Source organism: Octopus bimaculoides, chromosome 2 (assembly GCF_046866305.1).
Source record: "Octopus bimaculoides isolate indiv1 chromosome 2, ASM4686630v1, whole genome shotgun sequence".
Classification (NCBI taxonomy): domain Eukaryota; kingdom Metazoa; phylum Mollusca; class Cephalopoda; order Octopoda; family Octopodidae; genus Octopus; species Octopus bimaculoides.
The window spans coordinates 114,080,922-114,087,577 of NC_142929.1; the positions used below are offsets into that span (position 1 = coordinate 114,080,922).

The 6,656-nt window shown below is 31.6% G+C and overlaps 1 long non-coding RNA gene across 3 annotated transcripts in view; it reads left to right on the forward strand.

The window, feature by feature from the left end:
• Nucleotides 1-4,403, forward strand: part of LOC106867487 (uncharacterized) — a 50,739-nt gene extending 46,336 nt beyond the window's left edge. For all 3 annotated transcript variants that reach the window (XR_016240720.1, XR_016240722.1, XR_016240721.1), the window contains one exon: nt 4,068-4,403. This is a non-coding gene — a long non-coding RNA (uncharacterized LOC106867487). The remainder of the gene's footprint in view (nt 1-4,067) is intronic.
• The last annotated feature ends 2,253 nt before the right edge of the window (nt 4,404-6,656 follow it).

Consider the following 6,656-nt stretch of genomic DNA (forward strand, 5'->3'; position numbering starts at 1 on the left):
ATGTAGATGTAGGTATGTACATACATGTACGTATATATGCATATGCTCACATATTATTTGTATTATATACATATATATATATATATATATATATATATATATATATATATATATATATATATATATATATATATATATATATATATATATATATATATATATATATATATACATACATATGCACAAGCGGTTGTGTGGTTTCAGAATATTCTAATTAACTCATAGCAAAAAATTAGATGGTGAGCTGGTACAATTTTTAGAGCGTCAGAAGAAATGATTTGTGATCTAACTTCTTAGTTCAAATTTCATCCCTGTCAATTTTTCCTTTCATATTTGTAAAGCACTATAAAGTACACCTGTACCAGTATAAATACTGGGTCCAGCAGCATCGCCTAAACACCTTCTCGAAATCATTGTGGGACTTTTATCTCAGAAACTATGAATTTATAAATTGATATTGTAACTATTTTAACTGATAACGAATGTGTTTATGCTGCTGACGCCAACAACGATGACAACGACAAAGTTGTTGTTGCTGTTGTTGTTGTTGTTGTTGATGATGATGCTGCTGATGATGATGATGCCGATGATGACAATGACAATGATAACGTTGATGATGACGATGATGAAGATGACGACGACGACGACGATGTTGATGATGACGACGATGATGACGACGATGATGAAGATGACGACGACGATGATGTCGATATCGATGACGATGGTGATGATGACGATGTGATGTTGAAGACTCTGATGACGACAACGGCGAAGACAGGAAGCAGCAACACATTTAAAAGCCTGTAAATAACCACAAGCGATTTGATAACCTACTGCTTCCGCATGACGTCATCACTTTATCTATCTAGTATCTGGCAAATGCGAAATGAGTAGAGAAGCGCGATGATATTGTATCGGAAATTCATTCAATATCATTCCCGGCGAAAGGATTGCAATGTATTAAAGGTGGAAGAGATTGGAAAATAAGGACGAAAAGAGAGAGCGAGAGAGAGAGAAAGGTGTATAGAAGGTCACGTTAAAAAAAGAAAGTTGGTGAAAAGGAGAGAAAGAGAGAAAGAAACAGATAGTGAAAGAAAGGTGTTTATTTATAGAAATGAGGAAAATGGTCGCTCATGTATGGTTTCCACCGCTGCAATGGCAATGATGAAGATAGACAGATAAAAAGACGTGTATCAGCGTGTTCTTGACTGTATGTGTGACTGTATTGCTTGTGTATCTCTTGTGTGCGAATCTATGTATGCGCCTACGTACAATATGAATGTATGTGTATATATATATATTTTCATATATGCATATCTGTATGTGTGAATATATAAATAAATATGTGTATCTCTCTCTATATATGTGCATGGATATATATATATGGATATATATATATATCTATATATATATATACACAGACACACACAGACACACACGCTGCTTCATTACAATATTCTCTGAAAGATCATATGAATAATTTACAGCCATCCAACTCCGAGTAACAACAGAAAATCGCTATGATTTCACCAGTGAATTTCGATACTCTACCAGGTTTTTCATTATTTTATGTTCTTTAGTTCGAAAACATAAACGTACGCATACACCTCACATAAATGTACAATACATTAAACACACATACACATAGATAAATATGTATGCATATATATATATATATATATATATATATATATATATATATATATATATATTATCCGAAATGGATATTATATATCCATCACGGCTGATCATACATGCATACATACATGCATGCATACAGACAGACAGACAGACAGACAGACAGACATGTATACATTCACACACAAACTCTCAAATACAATCCTATATATGTATAGTTTTCTAATGGCTTTGTAAGTATATGTGTATGTAAGTAAAAAGAAAAAATTGCAATTTCAATCTCTAGTTAAAACGAGCTGTAATTTCGGAAGTAAACTATATAGAAGTGAGACGGTGTTATCTTGAGAAAGAAGAGACTACTCGATAAATGAAAGTGGAAAATCTCATGTAAATGCATACATACATACCTACATACACATATACATATATACGTACATACACGTATACATATATACATACATACATGTACACATATTTATACATACATACTTACATAAATATATATACATATATATCAAGATATATATATATATATATATATATATATATATATATATATATATATATATATATATATCTCGATATCTATATATATATTTATATTTATACACGCACCCACACATATACAGACATTTAAAAAAATGTCAGTAGGTGAAGCCACATAGGTGATGCAGTGCTAGGGCTTCAGTGTGTATGTATGTATATATGTATGGTTGTATGTACGTACATGTGTCAATATCATATATATATATATATATATATATACACACACATATATATATATATACACATACACACATATATATATATATATATATACACACACACACACATATATATATATATATATATATATATGATGTTGACACTAATATATATATATATATATAAATACATACATATACAATTATATATATTTATATATACAGACAGAGACATACACACACACATAAGTATATATATGTGTATGTATGTATGTACACAGGGAGAGAGAGGCAGAGAAAGAAAGAGAGTTAGAGAATATATGAGATGATTGGGGAAGTTTGGTAAAGACACTGGTGAAGGGAAAGGTGGAAGAGTGTGGGTAGATTTGTATTTAAAAATGGTCGACGTCCTGAAAGTGAGTGTAGGTGTTCTTGTCACGATCTTCAATGAATAATCGATTAAGAGTTTTCATGTCACAACTATGAGAAATAGAATCAGAATTTACGGGAAATAAGAAAGCATTCTGTCATGTGGGCGTTATAACATTAAATATGTTTAAGGGTTTCAACGGTTAACCACCATGTTTATCAGGTGATTAGGAACAAAGGTATACTGTATAAATGTCTTATATACATCTCTGTCTGTATGTCTGTCTATCTATCTATATTTATATTCATATATATTTATATATACACTTATACATACATGCATACATACATACATATATATATATATATATATATATATGCATATGTACATACATATATATAGACACACATAGGTATGAATATACCTACATTTATATATAAATGTCCCAATTTCTAAACAGGATAAGGTTTAGTGCCGAGAGCAACATGTATTTGTGCGCAATGTACACACACACACACACACACACGCATATATATATATATATATATATATATATATATATATATATATATATATATATATATATATATATATATATATATATATATATATATATGTCTATGTATATGTATATATATATACACATATATACATATACATACAAATATATGTATAAATACACACACTCACACACATGTCTATATATGTATGCGTTTGTGTATATATATATATATATATATATATATATATATATATATATATATATATATATATACACATACATATATAGATATATGTGTGCTAGTGTGTGTGTGTGTTTTTATATATATATTTGTATATATTGCGCAGGGGTAGATGCTGCTTTCAGTAGTAAACCTTATCCTGTTTAGAAATTGGGACATTTTCTTTTCTAAGTTTAAATAGAGTTATGTCAATCTCATTTTGTTTAAAAATATTTTTATCAGTAGTGTTATTTTTATTTTTGGTTTCACCGAAATTGATTATTATTGGAGAATGATATAAATATCTATTAAATGTTCACCGGATCTGATTTAGAATTTACACTCAGGAAGATCATTGTGGTTGAATAATTGGAATGGATGTGAATATTATACAAGAAATATTTTACTGGATTGTGTTTCTAGATTGTACGACCATGCATGGTCCATATCGACCCAATTACTTTTCCTGGTACTTATTCCTCTGACAATTTAAAAAATATATTTAAATATCTAGTAACTGTTGAACATGTGTTCTTCTGTGTATGTGCGTTTGGTGTAGATGAGCCGATGTTCAACCATAACATGATTTTTTTACATTGAAAATTAATTTTGTTTCTATACATTTATTTTCAGAACCAGAAGTCACATGTAAATGTGCGAAAAATACAGGAAAGAAGAAAAGAGAAAACGATAAAAATGCATGAGAGTAATCGATAAGAAAAAAATGAAATAGATGTACAGTAAAAAAAAAAAAAAAGTATTACATCGACAAATCAGTGACGAACAGGAAATTATGTAAGGATCTACGTAAATAATAATGTCACATCTTGCAACCACCTGTGTTTTGTTTTTTAAGACAATTTATAAATAAATTGACAATAAAGAAAACTAAATTCCTGATATAAATATAGGTTTAGTTCTGGAAGATTTCTTGGTAGAGATTCACAGAAAGAAAGAAGAAATAAAATTCTAGATTACGTTAAACTGCAAACTGCAGTCACAGCAACAGTGATTCGTTATGTTTAGCATCATTTGTTGAAGAAGTAGTAGTAGTAGTAGTAGTAGCAGTAGTAGTAGTGGTGGTAGTATTAGTAGTAGTGGTGGTAGTATTAGTAGTAGTGGTGGTAGTATTAGTAGTAGTAGTGGTGGTGGTAGTAGTAGTAGTAGTAGCTCTTGTTGCTGCTGTTGATGCTATTATGACGTTATTGTGACAAGCAGCGACAATGCATTTTTAGATAAAGGAACACATACGCTTTGTACAGATCGAAATGGGGTTTCCAAAGATCCGGCTTTTACGACTCTCTAGATGCAGCAGCAGAGAACTTGAGATTCATCGTCGTCGTCGTCTTCATCGTCATCGTCATCGACGTCGTTGTATCGTCATATACTGTCGCCGTCGTCATCATCATCATCATGACTGTCATCGTTGTCGGAGTCAGCTGCAACATTATAGTCGCAAATAAGTGACTAGGTCGCAATCAGAACGGCAGCGATTATAGTAGTAATAGTAGTAGCAGTAGTAGTAGCAGCAGCAGCAGTAGTAGTAGTAGTAGTAGTAGTAGTAGTAGTAGTAGTAGTAGTAGTAGAGTTATTGTTGTGAATATTGCTACTCCCCAATCCCCTATTCCTGTAATTTCTCTGATTTTCGGGTGAATGGTCGGTCCTGGATATTTAACGGCTGCTACTGCCGATGCCGCTGGTGCTGCTGCTTGTCACTGAATGGGGGGGTTTATACAATATAAAGGGTGCTTTGATGATTACAGTGGAAGGAAGGACAGAGGAAACACTTACACCTGGAATATTAAAAGCCAATGTTATGGTTGTGTGTGCTGTACATCTATCTATATAGCGAGGAAAGATATATATATATATATATATATATATATATATATATATATATATATGCCTGTGTGTCTGTGTGTGTATATATGTATGTGTCTATATAATTATACGTATACATGTGTGTGTATGTATAGACATACAAATACACATATATTATGAATGCTTTCTTATATATTCGACGAAAGTGGAACAATTTAAGAGGTGCTGTAACAGTTAGAATATTGCTAATTAAATGGTACATGCACCTACAGGTTCACTCATATATACACATATATATGTACACATACAAACACCTGGACAACCTATATATTTATATACATATTTATATATATATATATATATATATATATATATATATATATATATACATATATATATATATATATGTACACACAGTCTACACACTAATATTTATTCTTACCTCATATATCAGCCGTTACATGTAAATATCCTCAGTACCAAATTTTTGGTGACAGTAAATTTGGTATGTTACGTGTTTGCTTATATATATATGTATACATATACATATATATGTATATATGTATACATATATTAATTATTTTCGTTGGTCAGCGTAAGATATATGTATATTGCATTCATATATACATACATATGTATACACACATATATGCGTGTATGTGTGTGTGTGTATATATATACATATATGCGTGCGTGTATGCGTGTATGTGCGTGTATGTGTGGGTGTTTGCGTTAAGATTTTGAAGCCAGTTTAGGCAGTTAACTTCATCGATAAAAATGTCATTTCAATAACGGTAAATTAACAAAGAATAATTAGTGAAGAAGTTTCATTTGGATGCGAAAATTCTAGCCTGTACAATACCGTTTTATGAATCGCCTTCTCAAAGAAAACAACACTTTATTACTTGTAAGTGTGCGCGTGGCTGATTTGTGTGCGCTCTTGCCCGAGTATGTGCGTGTGCGTGCGGATGTGTGACGTATATGACGTGTAAGATATGTGTGTTTGTATGCCTGAGCTTGTATCCGCGCGCGTTACTATGCCTAGTCTGTGCGACGACCTGATGCTGTGTGTAACAGTGTCTGGATTTGCATGCGTATGTGTATGCATGCATCTATGAATGCATGTAAGCTTATAAGCATATATCGATATAGATAGGTCTATATATATTTATCTGTACGTGTAACAATATCTGCATCTGTGTGTTATTGTGCGTGAAGGCATGGGCGTGCGTATGTGTAGGTGTGTACGTGTAGGTGTGAATAGGCTTGCATCTCTATATCAATGTGTTAGTATGCATGCGTGTGTCTGTGAGTGCTTTATATACATATATCTGTGTGTGTGTATGAATACATGCACACACATACATACATACACACACACACACACATACACACACACAC